This window comes from Megascapheus bottae, chromosome 12, assembly GCF_031878675.1.
Source record: "Megascapheus bottae isolate mThoBot1 chromosome 12, mThoBot2.hap1, whole genome shotgun sequence".
Taxonomy (NCBI): Eukaryota; Metazoa; Chordata; class Mammalia; order Rodentia; family Geomyidae; genus Megascapheus; species Megascapheus bottae.
Window position 1 is genome coordinate 29799128 of NC_143520.1, and position 23496 is coordinate 29822623.

Below are 23496 nucleotides of genomic sequence, written 5' to 3' on the forward strand. Positions count from 1 at the left end.
AATTAAAATAACAGTACCACTTAGGCATAAGTCATCCTGTTAACTAGTGAGAATATGGAAATTATGGGCAAAATCATAAAAAAAAATCAAATTAGAATATTCTAACAAAATTTTTGAGCTTACCCTCCAGTGCTAGGAACATGACTAAAATTTTAAAAATTAAGTAAAATGCAGTACATGATTTCTATTAACAATAAGTGTTATAAAGAAAGACACAGAAAGGTGGCCAGGAGTTGGGCCTAGTGGTAGAGTTCTTGCCTAGCATGCAGGAAGGCCTGGGTTCCATTCCTCAGTACCACATATCTAGAAAAGAGCTGAAGTGGTGCTGTGGCTCAAGTGGTAGAGCTCTAACCTTGAGAAAAGTCAAGGACAGTGCTCAGGCCCTGAGTTTAAGCCCTACGACTGGAAAAAAAAAGGCACAGTAAATAGCAGTAGCATAGAAAGAGAATTTAAAGTGGAGAAGATGGTTTTAAGCTTAATGTGGCTAAGTTATCCCTCCAAACAGCTGTGCCTTGGATCAAGACTTAAGAAAGCATCAAGTGATATGGCCATTTGTAAGTGAAGTTATCCAGGAGGAAACAGCAAATGCAAAGTCCTTCTCATAAAATAATGTAGAGAGGTAATTGTGGTCATAAAAATAAATGTCAATGTCATTGGTTTTACAAGCAAAAAGAATTGAGGACAGACCCATGGAAAGGAAAGAACTGAAGGAGAAAGTGGAAAGGGGAGGGAGAAAGGAAAGAGAAGGGAAGAGGGACAATCACAAATAACACATCTACAAGAATGGGACAAAAATAATGGCAAAAGTTTATTGTAGACAGTTACAACACAGAGCACATAGAGATAAAACTCAATGGAGTGATAGGGAGAGAAAGACAAAGGAAAAGTGAGGACGTATGTGTAGACGACCTCCTTTATGTTCATAGAAGTGTGGAGGTTAGCATACAATGTCTAAAACTTAGTGTGAAGTGATGTGAGACTCTGAGGACTGAGGAATTTCCACTTGGTTCTTCCATGGATGATTGTTCCTCTTTGTCTCTTTCTGTACACAATTTCAGTCTTTCCAGATTCTTTTCCTTCACTTTTGTGTCCACCTTGTCCAGACCATGCTTCAAACCAGTGAGAACAATTCTTCCCTCTTATAAGAACTAATTTTGGTCAAGTCTTTCCAAAACTAAACTTTGGCTCACCCACCTGTCAAAGCTCTATTTATTTCATCATCTTCCAAATTAGAATACATATTCTCAATTATTTTACGGTCCCAATTTTGAATAAAGACTTACATCAACTGGCTTTCATATGAGCAGTCTATCAAGTAATACAATAAATGGCAACTTAATAAATTATACGCATGGTATCTCAGAGGATCAAGAAGATTCTGATGGCTGGCAGAATGCTTGCCTAGTGTGCAAAGATCCTCACTTTGATCCTCAGCACTCTGTCTCCCCAAATGTTGAGAGCATTCAATACATACTAAGCAATAAGCATTAGCTAATAAATGAGTGGTAAGTAATTCTAATAAGAATGTAAATCTAAATAAATTCAACAGTTTTTATTTGTGCAAACAGGAAATACACTGTCATTCCATCAGTCTCAAGAATTAACTCTGACAAGTACAATGCCTCAATAAACATATTGCGGAATAAACGGAACACAAACCATTTAAAACTATTGAGTCTCAAGTAGGCACATGAGGAAAAGACTTCCAGTTGTACATTTAACTTGTCCTAAAGATTAAATAGAAACAGAAGAATAAGTGTATGCTTTATCAAGATAAATTGAAGAATCCATTTGAGTTAAGAAAAATGGTCGCTGAGAGCCTGTCTGAGGTTCTAGCAGAGGAGCTCAGCTACATGTGTACCCTTGACTGAAGATGGGTCCTCTTTGCCTGCCATGCAGGGTTGGGAGGGATCCCCATGAAGAGGTGAGAGAGGAAGGGGACACAAGCCTAGCCAGCTAGGGCTTCTCTCATTTGTAATTAGTATATGTCTAGGATAGTTTTAGCAAAGGATCACAATAGCTCAATAGCTATGTACACATGACCATATAAAATGATGCTAAAGGAAATGAATTCCAAGATAGGGAAACACTTTGCGTGTCTTTAACAGGCTGTGTGAAGTTATTTCTTTTTTCTTTCATTTTTTCCCCCTTTGGTATATTCCCTTTGCCACTGTATTTGATCTTGGTATTCTGTATGTTATATATACGTTTATCTGAATTAGGGAGAGAAGGGGAATACTAAAATGGTGAGACAAAGGACACAGGGTAAAGCAGTGCAGCAGTGATAGAAGACACTATGTTGGAAATGAACTTTACAACTTAGCGGGGGGATTTTAGGGAAGAGGAAAAGTGAGGGAAAAAAACATGGCAGGGGTGACAGTGTTCCACAAGAAATGTAATCACAGGCCACCAGTTTGACCTAGTGGTTGAGTGCTTGCCTAGCACTCAACCCGGATTCAATTCCCAGGTGCCACATACACAGAAAAAGCCAGAAGTTTCATGTTGTTACCTTGTTACCTGATATATTGTATATATGCTTATTTGTTTATTTGAAATAGGATAGGGAAGAGGGAAAACAAGATGAGGGAAATAGGGACCATGTCATGAGAAAGGGTAGCAATGTTTGTGAAGTAATGCACCTTCTATCTGGTGAATATAATGTAACCCTTCTAGTAATCACAATAAAAGTAAATATTTAAAAAAAGAAAAATCCAGATGTGGTGCTATGGCTAAAATAGTATAGCCCTAGCCTTTGAAAGCCCAAGGATAGTGCTCAGGCCCTGAGTTCAAGAACTAGGATTGGCAAAAAAGAAAAAAAGAAAAGAGAAATGTAGTCACTACTTTATATATGTATCTGTAACCTCTCTGTACATCATCTTGACAATAAAAATTAAATAAAAATAGAAAAATGGTCACAGCAGATTAAGAAGAGTTACCATAAATTCTAGGTTTCCATAAGTGGGATACATTTTTTAAAAACTCAGTTTTCTTTTTTCTTCTTTTCTTCTTTTTTTTTTGCCAGTCCTGTGGTTTGAACTAAAGGCCTGAGCACTGCTCTTGGGTTTCTGAAGGCTAGAGCTCTATTACTTGAGCCACAGCAACACTTTCAGCTTTTTTTTTTTTTTTTTTTTTTTTTTTACATACCACTAGGCCAAACTCTCAGCAAAAAGTTCAATTTTCTGACCCAGCATTTAACACACACTATTTAGTTTCTTATTGAATCAGTTTACTCATTTGTAAAATAGTGAGTCAGAACATGGGTCAGAATAGTGGTCAGATAGTGGTACTGTTTTCCTATTGGTAGATGTTTATTATTGAATCACTTTATTACCATAGTCATCATTATTATTTTGTAAGCTGGCTGAGCTTATATTTTAGTTTGTTAATTATGTCCTTTACATTTCCTATGCATATGTGCTTAGAAAATATGCACACACATGTGTATATTCTCATAAATTGAAGGAACAGTCTTTATGAAAGAAAATGAAAGAAAGAGAGTAAAAGAAAAAGGAAGAAAAAAATAATAAATGAAATCAAGGCAAGCTGGATATAGTGATTCTCTTCTAAATATTGAGGAGGTGAGAATAAGCAAGATAATAGTTTATGTCCAGCCCAGAGAGAAAGTCAGTGAGATTGTCTTTCAAGAAAATACAGGGCAGTGGTACACTTCTGTCTTCCAGCTATAAGGGAAGTGGAAATAGAAAGATTGCCCAAGGCTTGCTGGGGCCAAAAATCAGGTCCTATTAGAAAGGGCTGGAGGTATGGCTGCTAGGACAGAGTAATACTAGTAAACTTCCCCACCCTAATCTAAAGGAAGGACAGAAGGGAGAGATGGAAGGGAGGAAGGGAAGAAGGAAGGAAGGGAGACAAACTTATAAAGAGAAAGGAAATTAATTTCAATAACAAATAAATGTTACACATTTGAATTCATGCTCAATATAACAACAGAATTTTCAGTAATGATTAAATTCTTGAGGTTGTAATTTTTATACAAAAAATGGTAAAAATAAAACACAGTAGATGAAATGTCTATGAAGGCTTTCAGTGTTGGTAACCATTTAGCACTGCAGCTTGAATCCTGAGATGTCGCTATGGATAAAGTGTCAGAGGAACATCTGATTCGCTCTGGCATTAACAAAAAACAAAAAACTAATAAAAAAAATTTCTCTGTGGCTAGGACTACCTTTTGAGGATAAATGACTGGCTAGAAGCAGTTTTGTCCTGAAGCTTTGCCTGAGGCCTTTAATAGTCACCTAATCATTAGTCACAATATGCTAGAAATGCCTTAAGCTAAAATTGTGATTCTGCAAATTCATTTTCACAACATTTTTTATTTTAGTTTGATGACTTCATTGTGCATGTGCGTGCATGTGTGTTTGTGTGTCTATGTATAATTATGTCCAACTTTATTTTATTTTGTCTTTAAGTAGTTGTACAAAGGGGTTTCAATTCAGCATATCAGTTTGATATCAACTAAAACAAGCACAAAAACCTAGAGTAACTGTCAATCTGTTGTGATGTTGGCTTTTTCCAATCATTCATAATAAGATACTCAACTAATAAAAATGTCTAAGAACTTCACTGCATAACAAGAGCAACTAGATATTCAAAGTTGTGTTACAGGACCTACAAAAACAGTTATCATGGAGAAGACTTTGATAAATTTATACTTTTGAACTATAGTTTTCTTAAGACATCTTTTATTCACTAAAGCAAAATAATGTGGAACAATGCAAAGATGAATTTAGGGAAGCTATGGTTTCTGAAAACCAGGGCACAAGCTAGAGTCATATTACACCACAATTCAATTTAATTTTTCACTTTTTCTTAAATTATACAATCTATTGGTATCTGACATAGATAAACTTTTCCACCTCTGGCTTCGTCTCCAAGTCTGACTACTGCAATTTTTTTTTTTGCTTCTTACGCTAACTCTGTCTGCTTCCATTGATCATAAATATAATTTCTTGCTGATTATCGCATTTAAGAATTTCCTTTTGCAAAGGGTAATTCTACCTTATACATGTTCAGATGGTCACGATCAAAAGGTAAGTATTGATGAAGGTGTGGAGAAAAGGGAACCCCTGCACACATTTGGTTAGCATGGATGCAAATGAATGCATTCATTATAGAAATCAGTTCTAAGCAGTCTGTCTATAGGTAATGAAAATGTACTGTGCACCCCCAAACTGCTAAGAAAAATATTAAAGGTCTCACTAAAAGGAAGCCATGTGGGGCACCTGTGATTCATGCCTGTAACCCTAGCTACTCAGGAGGCTGAGAGCTGAGGATCGTGATTCAAAGCCAGGCTGGGCAGGAAAGTCCATGAGACTCAAATCTCTAGCCACAAAAAACAGGGAGTGATGATCTGGTTCAAAGTGGTAGAGTACTAGCCTTGAACAAAAGAGCTCAGGGAGTGAGCCCAGGCTCTGAGTTCAAGTCCCATGACCAACAACAACAAAGAAGTTATGACAGTGTGAGATGACAGATATGGAAACCTCCTCTTGCATATAGTAAATGTACAGATTTTTCTTCTGACTTATCAGCTAACAAAGCTGGGGAACATAATCTCCTTTCTCAAGAAGACGGCATATCTTTGACTGCCTGGATTAAAGTGAGATTCATTATCTCTAGCAGGATAGTAATAGTTCTTCTACTGTGTAGGTATTCCAAACATCACACGAGAGGACTGATTTCAAGTAGAGGCTCATCTTATACATAGCAAGCATTCAGTAATTGATAGTTTCCATTATTAATGAGAATGTGAGGCAACAGATGTGATAATCAGTTTGATTAAACCATCACACTATATCAAAATAACCTGTAACAAAGCAAATACATACTATCACTATTAATGATAATGCCTCTGAAGCGTCCTTTGCTTTTTAATCAAAGAGCATTAGGCAAGACATCTGTGTGACTTTGGATGAAGGAATTTCACTCTTGTTTTTTGAATTATAAAATAAAACGATTTGACTATTCACATCGAAGATTTCCTTAATTGTAAAAATGTGATATGGTTCACATAGGTATGACAAGGATTCAGATTCTTTTCCTGTATGATTTTTAGATGTAACAATTATCCCAGTAGAAACTAATTTTGTCTCCATCTCTTCTTTAAATAAAGATGACTCCTGAGTATGTTTATTCTCTCTTTGGTATTAGCTCTCATGGAGTATTTTCCAAATTATATTCACTATGAAACTCCACAGAAGTCCCCTCCCCCACAAAGAACTGGACTGTTCTTGAACTGATGTTTTAAAATTAAATTGGATATTAATCATATTACTAATTCAACAATATGTGAGTTTAAAAATTTTATCTAATCCAGAAACATAAAAACAATTGATATGTTTGTGGAGAAGACATATGTAAGGTTTTGCTTAAAAGGTTTATAAAAATTCATGATAGTATATTTCCATAACTCATAATTTAGGACAGTACCTTTTTTTTTTCTTTTGCCAGTCCTGGGCTTGGGCTCAGGGCCTGAGCACTGTCCCTGGATTTTCTCAAGGCTAGGGCTCTACCACTTGAGCCACAGCACCACTTCTGGCTTTTTGCTACATATGTGGTACCGAGGAATCGAACCTGGGTCTCCGTGCATGTTAGGCAAGCACTCTACCACTAGGCCAAACTTCCAGCCCAGGACAGTATCTTTTGAAGACAGAAAGACAACATTCATATAGTAGTATAAAGAAGAGTTACAGTTTTTAATGAAGATGATTTAACTAAAAACAGCAAAAGAGAAAGTGAAGCACTTTGTGTACATTAAACCTTCTGCTTTTTAGATTTTATTTAAAAAATGGTATTAAGGGTTGAAATGTAGGGCCTTGGTTTTGGTAGGCAGGCACTCTTCAACTAAGTCACATCTACAGCCCTTATTTTCCAGGAGTTATTTTTGAGATACAGTCTCATTTCCTGCCCAGATAAATTTGTAGTCCCAAATACTTATAATTATTGATTTCTCATCCTAGCTAGATGATAAACACCTACCGCTGAGATTCTTCCCTTGTGATGGAGTCTCACAGACATTTTTGCCCAATTTAGCAAGGAACTCTTGATTCTCCTCATCTAGAGACTCTGTGTAGCTGGCATAACAGATGTGCACTAGTGTGCCAGCTAGTCGTGGAGAAGAGCTCTCATACACTTTCCTCCTTTGCTGGCCTTGAACCCCAATCCTCTCAATATCAGGCTACAAAGTAGCTAGAGTTCCATGTGTGGGTCACTGACAGCATTGTGTTTTCAATACATAACAATAATTGATATGCTTGTTTTAAGTCAAGAATTTAGAGCAATTAAAAATTTTTAAAGAGTCATATAAAACTAGCAAATTAAGCAACATTAATCTCATTAATGTTTGATGAATGCTACAAGTATATTGCAATAAAAGTGATTTCAGACAAACAATGGCGTAAAATACAGGTTGGGTAAAATTATAAGGAGAGTCAGTATACATATTGAAATACAATAGATAATATGATATGTCTTTGAGTTACCTCAAATAGTATAGAAGGTATAATTTAATCAACAATAGCATCGTTTTTAGTATTCATTCCCAATTGAGACATACAGGGGATGTCTCATAAACCTTATATAAAAAATAAGGAAGATAAAATAAGTATCACATCAAAATATTAAAAAAGAAAAATGAAGAGGCATAATTCTAATACACATTTAATATTTTAAATATGATTCCTGATTCTAATCATCCAAACAAGAAACAGTCCTATGAATGCTTGGAATTAATCATGAGACCTCAAAGTTGAAAGAAAAATTGAAAAAGATAGTCACATCTGTAGTAATCACACAAATGAAAATGTCACAAACTTTGAACAAATTTATTTACAAATAAAAATAGTTACTACAAAATTCTGACCTGATTGTAGAGAAAGTATACTCTGAGATTCTCACACATTGTCGTATGAGTATAAACTGGTGGGGCTTTTCAACTAATTTACCCTTGGGATGCACTAACCTTATTTTTGAGAATAACTTGTAAGCCAGAATTTTCAAGATTGTCAGTGGGATTTGATAGATATTTGCGTATGTATGTAATTATAAGTTTAATCAATCATCATATTCTTTACCATGTTGGATACTGAATTAGCATATAGTGGGGCAAACACTCCACCAATAAGCTTCTCTTCTAGTTCCTTTGGTCAAGAGAATTTGCCTTCTAAACACCTTGGCATGCTACTTTAGATGGGTATATATATCTCTACAATGGTGAATAATAACAAGATTTCCTTATGTGATGTTCAAAGAACCCTTTCATTAGAGCGAATGCTTTGGAAGACTCTGAAATCCTAACTTTTAGAACTGTCTTTCAAAGTTAACAGACATCTACAAGAAAATTCATGTACAAGGAAATTCACCAAAGTCATGCTTATTTCAGGAACACAACCCAACAGTTCTCTGGTTTATTTTATATACCCTTAAAGTGGATTATACAGCTATCAAAAACTGAAAAATTCCACAATAAGTTGGTAAATAAAAGAAGCAGAATAGCTAAAAAAAACCCATCGATATTCTATACTTTCTAATCAGAATTTCTAGAGTTGTATGGTTTTATGGATTATATAGACTATTGACATTTTATGAAATGTATACTAGAAAATATAGACTAGTACCTCAAGATGATAGCATTACTGTATTTTTTGTATTTTGTAGGACAGAAATATTATTTAGTGATATCATTTAAACATATTTGGAGATGTTTGGCAAGTTAAATTATAGCTATCAAATACTTGCCATGAGTAATAAAAAATTAAGTCCACAGACAAGGCAGCTGTGAGTACAGAGAGGAAACCCAGCTCCTACCTTGTGGAGGGAAGCTGATGGAAACATCACAAGTGTGGTGAGGTCCCGCAGAGGGGGAAAGGCAGCGAGTCCCCAGATACTCTATGCTTTTCTGATTCTCCAGAAGGACATACCTCTTCTCTCTGTGATGAAAACCACATGAGAAATAAATTCATTTCAAGATTGACTGCCCAAATCACTTAAGAATGTTAGTGTTAGTTACTGTTAATTTGTTCTCTCTTCTTTCTTTCCTTCCTTCCTTCCTTCCCTCCTTCCCCCCCCCTCTCTTTCTTTCTCTGTCTCTCTCTCTTTCTTTCTTTTTTTGCCAGTCCTGGGCTTAGGCTGAGGGCCCAAGGCTAGAGCTCTACCACTTGAGTCACAGAACTGGCTTTTTTCTATGTATGTGGTACTGAGGAATGGAACCCAGGTGTTTGTACATGGTAGGCAAGCACTCTACTACTAGGCCAAACGCCTGGACCGTTACTGTTAATTTTTAAACATCAAAAAGTCTCTGGCAAAGAAGCAGAGAGGATCAAGGGTGGTCAGTATCTTCATCCCTCAGAATATTATAATTGATTACTACAGTAACATATACTCTCTTTCATATGCCTGTTACTATAGTCTAAGAAAATATATTTAATAACTTTAAAAAGATCGATCAAACAGTAATTAAACTTTTTGATGGCACTGGGGTTTGACTCAGGGCCTCACACTTGGTAGACAGGTGCTCTAGCAATACAGGTATGATCCCCACACTTTAGATCTTTTGCACACTGAAATTTTTGGTGAATGTATGTTTGTATCACCATGTTCATCTTATTAACAGCTTTTTTTTTTTTTAACCAACGCTGGTCTGCATTTCCTGAGCATTACGGATTACAAGTGTGCACCCAGACTTAAGTTTATATATCTATTGTTTGAGAGTGTGCTAGATGTTAATCCTATCATCAGTTTTTAGATTTAGTAAAGATTCAACAATATTTATTAGGTGTTTATTTTATGCCAGGAACATGGGAGGAACTGGATACAAGTAACTACAATCATGATACAAAGTAGCCATTATGAAGGTGAGGACATCGAGGCTTTGGGATTTGGTCCTGAAAAACTCATGTAGAAGACAATCTTTCTGTTTCAGCTTACAAAGTTTGCCTCATCTTTTACTAAGGATAGCAATAGCATACAACACACAGGGTTGTTACAAAGGTTATATTCATACCAGGCAAAGCATAAATGCCATGTGTGTTTTCAATAAATGTCTAGATATGACTAATCATCTTAAGAGTCTCTTCCTTGAACATATTACTGACAATCATTTCAGTTACCAATTAGTCCTTATCTATCAGTAATCTTTATCCTATGAAATAGACATTACTATTACTGGTCCTCAGCTTTAGAAGTCAAAAACTTGATCTTATTAACTCTACAAATTATTTAAAAAGAACTCACAAGAAATTGCTCCAGTTTATAAAGGACTACTATGTATTAATGTTTAACTTAAGTACCAAGCCATGTGCATATTTTCTGATTAGTATAAAACCAAAGCAATAATGGAAAACTTGAATTTATATGTACTTTGATTGTCTAGTGTATTAAGAATTTCTTATTACTCTTGATATAACAGTTTGAGAAGCATAAAGCAACATCAGTATAGCATTCTTGACAAGAACGTTTTACTTGAATTTAATAATGAAAAACCAAAACTATGGATTAAGGGAAGTGTTGCTAATAATTGGCCTACTTTCATAGAAATGAAAGATTTGACACAAAATGATGAGACTGTTTTGCTGTTGCATTTATTTATCTATTTATTTTTGTGAGTCCTGGGGCTTGAACTCAGCCTGGGCCCTGCCCCTGAACTCTTCAGCTCAAGGCTACGGCCCAACCCGTAGGTCTGGGTGTTGTCCTTGAGCTCTTCAGCTCAAGGTTACTGCCCTACCCTTGAGCCAAGCCCCACTTCCTGTTTTCTGGAGGTTAACTGGAGACAAGAATCTCATGGTCTTTAGTGCCTGGGCTGGCTTTGAATGTCAATCCTCAGATCTCAACCTCCTGAGTACATGCATGACCTTACAGGAATGACCATATTGTATTTTTTTAGATTGAAGTGTCTAAGTGCATGTGACAATTGAATACAATGTGACAACTGATCAGGAGGTAGAGACAGCTGATATTAGTGTTTATTTGAAGACAACATAGTTGAAACTATTAGTGATGTTTCACGTTTGAAACTGTATTCATCCATTTATAGTTATAATTATTTACTGAATACCTACTTGGTGTAATAGTCCTATCAATAAATTTTATAAGGAACAGACTATAAAATATAAACTTTGCTTGGACAAGGATAGTAAAGGCCTCTATCACATTCTGCCAAGTTAACAAAATAGTTGAACGCCCATCAGTTTTACTTTCAGATTTAGACCATCTGTCTACTAAAATATGTTTTGTAATGGAGAAAAAAAAACTTCAAAATGTTGGAGCAGGTTGGCTGCTTCATGCCATCATCAGGAAAGTCTGGTAAGAGAGAGTAACAGGTCAGGAAATACAGAATGGAAACCTGACAGTTTTGCCCCAAGACCTACTTTCTGGCTGGCTGAAAACCAGGTGATGTGGAGCCTGGCAGAATAGAAGCCAAATTTCATATGCGTTATAACTATCTTGTATTTATTTTTGAGCAGGTTATTCAGATGGCACAACATCTGAACGATCTAAAAAGGCAGTGCAAAAATCTCTCCCAGTATGATTTCATAGTCCTTTCCACAGATGTTCAAAGTATTGCTACATCTGCACCTTTTGCCACAGCCGAAGCAGCCTTGCTTTCTCCATGAACATGTTTTGTTAATTTAGCTTATCAGTATCTATACAGCTGTTCCAAGTGCTATAGCCAGGTCAAGGGGTGATAAAAGCATTCAGTGAAAGAGGCAGTATGAAATTGCAAAAGTAGAATTACAATTTTTCATTTCTTTTCTTTTAAATTTAGGGTCTGGGCACTGTTCATGAGTTCTTTGGCTCAAAGCTAGCACTTTATCATTTTGAGCCACCACTCCATTTCTGTTCCTCTGGTGGTTAATTGGGACTTTTCTTTCTGGGCTGGCTTTGAAACAGGATCCTCAGATCTCAGCCTCCTGAGTAGCTAGGATTACAGGTGTGAGTCACTGATGCCTAGCTAGAATCACAGTTTTTGAAAATTACCTTTCTTTGGCTTCTCCACAAAATTTGAAAAACTTCAATGTAGTTCCATATATAGAAACCACATGTAGCTTTTCTCCTAAAGACCCATGGTATTAGCTTTGAAGTTAAGTAAATCCTGGGTTCAAATTCTACCTTTGCGACCCATGAACTGTATGAATTAAGGAAAGCAATTGAACTTAATTGATTTTCTGGTTCAATGTCCTTACAATAAATAAGTGAAACTATTACACAATGTATTAATAAGATAAAATGTACATAGTGAATTAACCCATTGTTAAAAAGCATGATCTTTGTGCTATCCAATTTCAAGTTAGTCTACTCCAGTACATGTGAGGAAGAAACATTACCAAATGCTGTACAGATAGCAGATCCAGATCCTAGTAAAAACATTTCAAAATAAGTTATATGATTTAAATCATACTCTAGGATTAGTTGGATCAAACTTCCCAAAAAGGTTACACTGAATAATTTCCACCTTCCTACACAGAAATTTCCTTTTGAAAGGTATTTACCCCAAATCTAAGAACATTAAAAAAGAACAAACCACATAATAGACAATAAAAGTTAAAAAAATATCAAGTTTTAAAGATTTGATTGAAATGACTTTCCTGTATGCCAACAATGAAAAGGCTCTAATCAGAAAAGCAACTCTTTTTTCAACAGTATCAAAGAAAATACAATACTTAGGAATTAACTTAACCAAGGAAGTAAAGGATCTTTATGATGAAAAGTTTACAAATCTGAAAAAGAAATGAAAACAGATCTAAGTAAGTGAAATAACCTCCTATGCTCCTGAATTGGAAGAATTAACATTGTGAAAATGTCAATATTGCCAAAGGCTATCTACAAATTCAGTGCAATACCTATCAATATTCTAATACCATTCTTTAATGAAATAGAGGAAGAAAATCCAAAAATTCATATGGAATTATAAAAGCAATTGCAAAAACAATCCTTAACAGAAAGAACAAACTTGATTACAAAGCTATGGTAATCAAAACCACTTGGTACTGGCACAAGAACAGGCCTGAGGACCAATGGAATAGAACTGAAGACCTAGAAATCAACCCGCAGACCTATGGCCACCTAATCTTTGATAAAGGAGCCAAGAATACTGGCTGCAAAAAAGACACCTTTTCAACAAATGGTGCTGGCAGAAGTGGAGAAACACATGTAGAAAACTAAAGTTGGATCCTCATCTGTCTCCCTGCACCAGACCCAACTTCAAATGGATCAAAGACCTTGAGGTAAAAGCAGATACCCTGAAAACTTTACAGGAAGGAATAGGAAACACACTTGGGTTCTTTGGCATAGGTCAGAATTTTATTAATAAAGACACCAACACAACAAATCAAAGAAAGTTTGGACAAATGGGACTCCTTTAAACTGCAAAGCTTCTGTATAGCAAAGGATATAGCCAGCAAGATAAATAGGAAGCTCACAGAGTGTGAAAGATCTTCACTTGACATACAATAGACCAGAGCTGTATATCAAAAATATACCTACAGCTCAAGAAATTAAATTTCCGTAAAACAAATACTCAAAGAAACAACCATTCCATTAAAAGGTGGGCTTCAGACTTAAACAGAGATTTCTCTGAAAAGGAAATAAAAATGGCCAATAGACACATGAAAGAGAGAGAGAGAGAGAGAGAGAGAGAGAGAGAGAGAGAGAGAGAGAGAGAGAGAGAGAGAGAGAAAGAGAGAGAGAGAGTTTTACTATGTAGCCCAGAGTAGCCGTGAATTCATCATGTAGACCAAGCTAGTATAGATCTCATGACCATGTCTCAGCTCCTTCTCTGCTGAAGATTATAGGAATGTATCACCATGCCCAGTTATAATTATACTTCTGACACTAAGATGTAAGTGATAATAAGAGCAAAAGCCTGGTTGAAAGAATTACTTTTTAATTAATACTAGAATTGACATCCTTCATTCATCTAATACTAAACTTATTAGTGTAACTGTAACCCCTCTATATATTATCCTGACAATAAAACCTTTAAAAAGATTTCCTGAGTAATTCAGGAACTGTTAAAACAAATGAATTTTATAGATGTAAGAATTTAGGAATAACCTTTTTAACACTACTCACTTAACCAGTTTTAAAAATATTGGGGTCAGGGAGTTTGGCCTAGTGGTAGTGTTAGCCTAGCATGCACTAAGACCAGGTGTGACTCCTCAGTTGCACATACATAGAAAAGTCTGAAGTGGTGCTGTGGCTCAAGTGGTAGAACATTAGTCTTAAGAAAGCCCAAGGACAGTGCTCAGGCCCTGAGTTTAGCCCTAGGACTGGCAAAAAAAATTTAAAATGTTGGTATCTTAAAACCTTATCATTAATGCTAATAATAGACACAAATTCATTGTAGAATTCTAAGTAGATAACATACTAGAATATTAGCCAGCTTAAATCTAACTTTAAGAGAGCGAGACAGGAATCAGGAAAGCAACTCCTTTTGCAATAGCTTTCAAAAAAAATAAAATACTTAGGAATTAACTAAGAAAGTAAAGGACCATTATGATGAAAACTTCATAAATCTGAAAAAGTAAATTAAAGCAGAGCTAGGAAGTGAAAAAAGCTCTCATGGTCCTGGACTGGGAGAATTAACATTGTGAAAATGTCAATCTTGTCAAGGGTTATCTACAAATTCAATGCAATACCCATCAATACCCCAATGTCCTTCTTTAACGAAATAGAGGAAGCAATACAAAAATTCACATGGATTAGTAAAAGAACCTAATAGCAAAAACATTCCTTAGCAGAAAGAACAGCACTGGAGGAGTATCAATACAAAACTTTAGACTGTCTTACAGAGCTATAGTAATCAGAAAAGTTTGGTACAGGCACAAGAACAGGCCTGAAGACCAATGGAATAGAACTGAAGACCCAGAAATCTAACCACAGATCTATGGCCACCTAATTTTTGATAAAGAAGCCAGGAAAACTGGCTGGGAGAAAGACAGCTTATTCAACAAATGGTGTTTAGAAAACTAAAGTTGGATCCTTATATGTCACCCTGCACCACAATTAATTCCAAATGGATCAAAGACCATGAGGTAAAAGCACATACACTGAAAACTGTATAGGAAGGAATAGGAGATACACTAGATCCCGTGACATGGGTGGAAACTTTCTTAATAACAGCCCCCAAACACAATAAATTAAAGAAAGTTTGGAGAAATGGGACTGCATTAAACTGCAAAGCTTCTTTATGGCAAAGGACACAGCTAGTAAGTTAAATAGAAAGCTCACAGAGTGGCAAAAGAGCTTCACTTACCATACAACAGACAAAGGCCTCAAATCTAAAATATATCTAGAGCTAAAAAAGATGAATCTCTCTAAAACAAATCTTCAAAAAAACAACCATCTATTAAAAGGTAAGCTAAAGACTTAAAGAGAGACTTCTCTGAAGAGGAAATAAGAATGACCTATAAGGGAGCTCTATGTTTAGTCTTTTGAGGAACTGCATACTGCTTTCCATAGTGGTTGAAGGAGTTTGCACTCCCACCACCAACAGTAGTAGTGATCCCTCCAGGCCACATCCCCTCCAGCATCTGTTGTTATTAGATTTCTTGATCATGGCCATTATAATTGCAGTGAGGTGGAATCTTAGAGTTGTTTTGATTTGCATTTCTTTTATGACCAGAGATGTTGAGCATTTCTTCATGTGTCTATAGGCCATTTTTGTTTCTTCTTCAGAGAAGACTCTCTTTAAGTCTTTGGCCCATCTTGTAATGGGATGGGATGGTTGTTTCTTTGGAGATTAGTTTTGGAGTGATTCAATTTTTTTGAGCTGTTGATATATTTTAGATATGAGGCCTTTGTCTGTTGTATGGTTAGTGAAGATCTTCTCCTCCTCTGTAGGCTTTCTAGTTAATTTGCTAGCTATGTCCTTTGCCATACAGAAGCTCTGCAGTTTAATGCAGTCCAACTTATCCAGACTTTCTTTGATTTATTGTGTTTGTTGATCCTTATTAAGAAAGTTTTGACCTGTGCCAAGGAAACCTAGTGTACTTCCTATTCCTTCTTGTAAAGTTTTCAGTTTGTATGCTTTTACTTTCAGGTCTTTGATCCATTTGGAGTTAATCCTGGTGCAGGGTGACAAAGAAGGATTCAACTCTAGTTTTCTGCAAGTGCTTAACGAGTTCTGCCAGCAGCACTTGTTGAAGAGGCTGTCTTTCTTCTATTCTATTTTTTTGGCTCCCTTATCAAAGATTAGGTGGCCATAGGTCTGTGGGTTAATATCTGGGTCCTCTGTTCTATTCCATTGGTCTTCAGGCTGTTCTTGGGCCAGTACCAAGCTGTTCTGGTCATAACAGCTCTAAAGTTTGGTATTGAAATTCCTCCTGCACTGTTCTTTCTGGTGAGAACTGTTTTTGCTATACGGGGTCTTTTATTATTCCATATGAAATTTTGGATTGCCTCTTCTATTTCTTTAAAGAACGACACCAGGATTTGATGGGTATTACATTGAATTTGTAGATAGCCCTTGGCATGATTGCCATTTTTACAATGTTAATTCTTCCAGTCCAGGAGCATGGGAGGTTTTCCCATTTCCTCAGTTCTGCTTTGATGTCCTTTTTCAGGATTTTAAAGTTTTCATCAAAAAGGTCCTTTACATTCTTAGTTAAGTTAATTCCTAGGTACTTTATTTTCTGTGAGGCTACTGCAAGAGTAGTTGCTTTCCTGATTGCTGCTTCGTTCTTCTCGTTGTTGGCATATAGGAAGGCAGTTGATTTTTGAGGGTTAATTTTATACCCTGCTACCTTGCCAATGTTTTGAATCAGCTCAAGCAGCTTGGGAGTGGAGTCTACATGGTTCTTTAAATAAGGAATCATGTCATCTGCAAAGAGGGGAAGTTTCACTTCCTCTTTCCCTATTTGGATCCCCTTTATGCTTGCTTCTTGCCTTATTGCTCTGGCTAGAAATTCTAATACTATGTTAAAGAGGAGTAGAGAGAGTGAGCATCCTTGTCTCATTCCTGATTTTAGAGAAAATGCCTTTAGCTTTTCACCATCAAGTATAATGCTAGCTGTGAGTTTGTCATACACATCGTTTATTACTCTGAGGAATTTTCCATGGATTCTTAGTTTCTCCAAAGCTTTTAGCAGAAAGGGGTGTTGGAACTTGTCAAATGCCTTTTCTGCATCTATTGAGACAATCAAGGGATTCTTGTCCTTGCTCCGGTTGATGTGTTGAATTACATTAATTGACTTGCATATGTTGAAACAGCTTTTCATTCCTGTGATGAATCCTGTTTGATCATAGTGTATAATTTTATTTTGATGAGTCACTGAAGACTGTTGGCCAGTATTTTGTTGAGAAGATTTGCATCAATATTCATCAAAGAAATGGGTCTATAGTTCTCTTTATTTGATGAATCTCTGTCTGGTTTTGGGATGAGGGTTATAGTGGCTTCGCAGAATGAGTTTGGCAAAGAGCCACTAGCACAACTATGTTCACTGTAGCACTATTTACCATACCAAAGATATAAAACCAACCCAGATGCCCCTCAGTTGATGAGTGGATCAACAAGATGTGGTATTTATACACAATGGAATTCTATGCTGCTGTCAGAAAGAATGACATTGCCCCATTTGTAAGGAAATGGAAAGACTTAGAAAAAAAATCATATTAAGGGAAGTAAGGCAGACTCAAAGGAACATAGCCTCAATGGTTTCTCTCATTTGTCATAATCAGTAGAAACCTTGGGCTCTCCTAGCAGAGATTTACAATAAAGCAAAACCTAGATACATAAGGCTATATAGTATGACACTAAATGAAAGGACCTCCAGGATATAGAAACAAAAGCCATATAATGAGTGATTATTGTCCTTAATGTACTATGTTATCTCTCATCTCTTTTGCTGTCCCATGGTTATCTCATATGGTTACAGTATTTTACCTTATTATCTGATATATTGTATATATGCTTATTTGGTTAGGATAAGGAAGGGGGGGGGAAACAAGATGAGGGGTGGGGTTTCGGGGGAGGGAAATGGGGACTAAGACGTGAGAAAGGGTATCAATGTTTGTGAAGTAATGCACCTTCTAGCCGGTGAATATAATGTAACCCTTCCTTTACAATAGAAAATATACAAAAAAAAGAATAACCAATAGACACATGAAGAAATGCTCAACATCTCTGGCATAAAAGAAATGCAAATCAAAACAACTTTGTGATTCTACTTCACTCCAGTTAGAATGGCCATTATCAAGAAATCTACTCTAACAGATGCTGTGGGGATGGGGCCAGAAGGGAACTCCCCTACACTGTTAGTGGGAGTGTAAACTTGTTCAACAACTTTGGAAAGCAGTATGGTGATTCCTCAAAAAACTAAACATAGAGCTCCTCTATGACCCCACAATTCCACTCCTTGGCATTTATCCAGATGTCCAGATACAAGGGCAAACTAAAGCCACTAGCATAATGATGTTCACTGCAGCATTATTTACCATAGCTAAAACATGGAGCCAATAGAGATGTCCCCCAGTCGATGATTGGACCAAGAAAATGTGGAATTTATACACAATGGAATTCTATGCTGCTTTCAGAAAGAATGACAATTGTCCCATTTGTAAAGAAATGGAAAAACTTGGAAAAAATCATATTAAGTGAAGTAAGCCAGACTCAAGGAAACACAGGCTCCAGGGTTTCACTCATTTGTAATAATTAGCACACATCTAGGACTCTGCTAGCAGTGGGTCACAATAGATCAAAAGCTATGTACATATGGTCATATAGGATGAGACTAAACAAAATGAGCTCTAGGACATGGAAACAAGGGGTTTATCTTTGTGACTGTTGTTCTTAATATACTATATGCAATTCTTTGGTCTTTTTTACTCTTATGGTTTATCTCATGTGCTTAGTGTATCTATAAACTTTGTTACCTAGTATTTGTATATACATTTATTTATACACTGTTTATTTGAAATAGGGAAGGGGGAAAACAAGATGATTGGATAGGGGTTGGGGGGAGTGGTAGGGGGACAAAAACATGAGATAGGGAACCAATGTTTGAGAAATAATATACCTACTAACTGATGAATGTAACTGTATCCCCTGTATACTTTACCCTGACAATAAATAAGAATAAAATAGTGATATCACAACAAAAATCAGAGTCTCAATATTAAAATATGTAAGGCTTATAAATCATTAACTTGGTGTGCTGGTGGCTCAATTCTGTAATCTGAGCTAATCAGGAGGCTGAGGATTGTGGTTTGTAGCCAGAATGGTCAGAAATGTCCCAGTGAGACTCTTACCTCCAATTAACTATTCAATAAAGCCCAGAAGTAGTGCGGGGGCTCAAAGTGCTAGTAGAATGCTTGCCTCGAGCAAAAGAGCTCAGACAGCACACAGACCCTGAGTTCAAATCCCATGATTCAATAAAACAAATTGTGAATTCATTCATGTAGTATTTATAATTGTAATTGTATTAACATACTCATGCATCTGCACATAGTACAGTGTGGTTATTCTATAGTGCTGGTGTATCTACTACTTTGGACATTTATCATTTATTTGTGCTGGGAAATATTTAAAGTCTCTATAATAATTTTTATTTTTTATAATAACCTTTCCAAATGTACAGAGGTGATATCTCATAGTGTGTGTATGTGTGTTTGTGAGTCATGGGGCTTGAACTCATTCTGGCATTGTACCTGAGCTCTTCAGCTCAAGGCTACCCTCCTACCCTTGAGCCAAGTTCCATTTCCCGTTTTCTAGAGTTTAATTGGAGATAAGAGTCTCATGGTCTTTAGTGCCTGATCTGGCTTTGAACCTTGATCCTCAGATCTCAGCCTCTTGAGTAGCTAGGATTACAGGCATGAGCCACCATGGCTGGCTCATTGTGGTTTTTATCTGGGTTTGTTTTTGTTTTTGTTTTTGTTTTTTGGTAATGATTAATGATTGGTGTATTTTGTTTTGAGAAATGTCTATGTCTTTTTTTTTGGCTGTTGAATTCTGTACAACTTTGAGATTTTAATAAGTTGTCAGATAAATAGTTCAAAATTTTCTTGTCTGTTCTGTTTTGACTCCAGACGCTCTGGTCCCAGGTAATCCTACTTATCAACTTACATATTGAGTGAATGGGAATGTATGAATGGATTTCCAAGGAGTTACTGTTTGAGGTATTATTGACTCTTCATTTTTTTATTTTTGTTTTTTCTTAACTTGAAAGACTCTCTGTTTCTGCAAATTACATATAATTTACAACAAGTTGCTTAGATTATACCCTTGAAAACAAGATGAAAACTTTTTTTCTTCTTGCATAAACACTTTAAAATACTATTATTGGGTATAGTAATTTCCATGATGGTAGAGTTATCTGCATAAATTCAGTAAAAATTTATCCTTGCTTCATGCTAATGGTTCATCCCAGTAATATTTGCTACCTAGAAGGCTGAGATCTGATGATTTTGGTTCCTAGCCATCCCAGTCAGTAAAACCCATGAAATCCTTATCTCCAGTTAACTCACAAAGGGGGAAAAAAGCAAAAGTGGAGATGTAGTTCTAGTGGTGGCATACTAGCCTTTCCCCAAAGAAGCTCACTACAGCACCCAGGCCCTTAGTTCAAATTCTGGAATGGCACCAAAAATAAAAAAAACAAAAACAAAAAACAAAAAAACCCTCTGTTTTACTGGAAAAAAACAACTAGAGTCAGGAATTAAGGTTGACTTCAGGAAGCCATTGCTTATAAATCTTTGTTTTTCTTTTTATGGGGCTGGTTCTGGGGTTGAACTCAGGGTCTCATACTTTTTCTGGGAGGGGGGAGGTATCCGTGGGGTTTGAACTCAGGGCGTAGTTGCTGTCCCTGAGTATTTTGCTCTGGCTACCTACTACTCTACCACTTTGAGCTGCATCTTCAATTTCCTGTTTCCTGCTGTTTAATTCAAGATAAGAGTTTCATGGGAACTTTTGTGCCTGGGCTGGCTTTGAACCAGGAGCTTCAGTTTTTAACCTCTCAAGTAGCTAGGATTATAGGTACAAGCAGCTAGTGCCCAGCAGGGTCTCATATGCTTGCTTAATGGTGCTCTACCACTTGAGTCACACTTCTTCCTCGGAAAAACAGCTTGGTACCTGGCTTACAGTTTTCTTAATGTTAAAACTAGATAAAGAGGGTCATGCTTTGGCAGACATAGGAAGCTCTGGACGCCTTAGGGATTTAGAAGAGAAGAATTTACTCAGATTTGTATATATTACAGTGGTGGCCACTCTATCTGTGGAAAAATCTTATTGAACGTTCTTGGCTTGCTTAAGAACTTGGTTTCCTATCTTTCAGAAGCTTGATTCAACCTTGTATTCCTCATCAGAAGTTCTAGTAAAGCAAATTTTAAAATGCTTGTGTGGTCAGTTACCACTGTTACATTTACATACATAACCAGGCCAAACATAAGGAGAGCACATTTATGAGTGAGAAGGAAGAATATAGAAATAAATCCCTTTATCTACAATAGTGGAAAATGAGAGTGTATATATGTTTAGATTTTAGTGCTTTGAAGTTTTGTTATACTCCTGTAAGTTGTACTATGTCTAATAACAGGCTATAGCTTCAAGCTCTAATTTTTCTCCCAACTTCTTGACTTGACATCACTGAGAAAAAAAATCAACTGTCATTTTTCCAAATCCTATAAACTGAAGCTGAAAAATGTTATGTAAAATTCAAAGACATAGCCATAACATTACATAAGTTCACACATATATACACACATATACTAGCTGCTATTATTATTATTATTTTACTTCCATGGGTAGCTCTTTTATTCAGTAGATTTTTTTATTAGCATACATTAGCTTTACAAGGGATATATGGAGCATTTCTGTGAATGTATGTAATGTTTTCCAATCAACCTCTGAGAAGTTTCTCCTTAGTTTCTTTGCACTGTAAACTAGTACAATCACTCTGGACAGCAGTCTGAAGGACCTAAACAAAATGACACTAAGCACTCTGGGTCTCTGTTTTTACAAACCCTCTCCCTCCCCGTAACCCCCCCCCAAAAAAAAAGATCATACAAGGACAGAGAGAGAAATCAGTTTTGCAAGCCAGTTGGACATGTCTCACCAAAACCAGGCCTACATTCTTATAATCTTGCTCTTTCATCATATACTAGCTGGTATTATGATTATGATTTGTTTTGTGCTTGTAATGGGGCTTGAACTTAGAGTGGCAAGGTGCTGGCCCTAATCGTTTTCACAAAAGGTTGGTCATCTATCATTTGAGTTACAGCTCTACTTCTGGATTTTGGGTGAGATGAGTTATCCAATTGGAGAAAAGTTTTACCAACTTTATTGCCTGGTTTGGCATCAAACTGGGATTCTCACATCTCAGCCTCCTAAGTAGCTAGATTTATAGGCATGAGGCACAGGCAACTAACATTTGTGATTATTATCTTTATCTGTAAACTCCTAGGTATCAGCAAAATTTATTATATAAATGTGTGACTTGAAAAATCACTGAAGCCTAATAAAATAAAAGTCACCTGATGAAATGGCCAGGCTATTAGTCTCAACCTCTAACTTCATTCTTCTGCCTTCCTTTTTATTACTATTAAACTTTTCTTTTAAGTTAGATAATTCCTTTAAAAATAACTACCAGCCTGGCCAGGTGGCTCACGCTTGTAATACTAGCTACTCAGGAGGTAGAGATCTGAGGATTTCAGTTCAAGCCACCCAGGCACTGAAGATCATGAGACTCTCACCTTCAATTAACTGGATGTGGGGCTGTGACTCAAGAGATAGGGGAGTAATCTTGGGCTGAAGAGCTCAGAGACAGCTCCCAGGCCCAGAGTTCAAGCCTCACAACCGACAAAAAAAAAAAAAAAAAAAAAAAGAAAAATGAAAAAACCAAGAAAATATATTCAATATTTTTCAGAATGAACAAGCTCAATGATATATGATATGTACTGTAATATACTGTAACAAACTTATAGGTTTATTTGGTTGAACCATATCACACTGTCCATATTCAATTATTTTTAAATTTCTGTGCATAAAATGCAATTTTATAGATATTATGTGTATTTTAGTATGCCCTTTTGTTTAGCTTTCATTTCTATTTTAATCAGTGAAGAATGTGAGTGAACCCATTCCCCACTTACCAAAAATTCTGCCCCTGGGTTTTCATATTTGGAAAAATCACAGGGGCCAATGCATCCCAAGTTCGAAGGATAGACTTCACCTTGGAAAACCACCTTCATGGTCATGAGATCCCTTTTGCTAGGTATGTATTATTTTTAATTTTCAATTTAAAATGAATAAAATGTAAGCAACCTCTCTTTCTAAACAAAGTAGAATTGCTTTAATGTCTATATACCAAAATTACTTAATCTATGTAATATATTTCTATGAAATTAAATGAGTTGGATAAATAATTATGTCTCTTTATTAGAAACAGTTATTAACATCAGAGGCTTGAAGAGAATACTATCTTTAGCTAGATTCACAGGGAGGTAGCTGATGGGGGAGGAATGCATTCTGGATTGTTCCAAGAGGAAATAATTCGT

At 36.2% G+C, this 23496-nt stretch overlaps 1 protein-coding gene and 1 non-coding gene across 5 annotated transcripts in view; both read right to left on the reverse strand.

Annotated features, from left to right (window-relative positions):
* Mbd5 (methyl-CpG binding domain protein 5) overlaps positions 1–8938 on the reverse strand; it is a 142061-nt gene extending 133123 nt beyond the window's left edge. For all 4 annotated transcript variants that reach the window (XR_016537261.1, XM_090342858.1, XM_090342856.1 and 1 more), the window contains exon 1: positions 8821–8938. The gene's annotated coding sequence lies outside the window, so the exon portion shown is untranslated. The remainder of the gene's footprint in view (positions 1–8820) is intronic.
* Positions 8939–23059: 14121 nt separating this feature from the next.
* Positions 23060–23221, reverse strand: LOC150056391 (U1 spliceosomal RNA). Its single transcript, XR_016537359.1, has one exon. It is a non-coding gene; the product is annotated as a U1 spliceosomal RNA (small nuclear RNA).
* Positions 23222–23496: the final 275 nt, after the last annotated feature.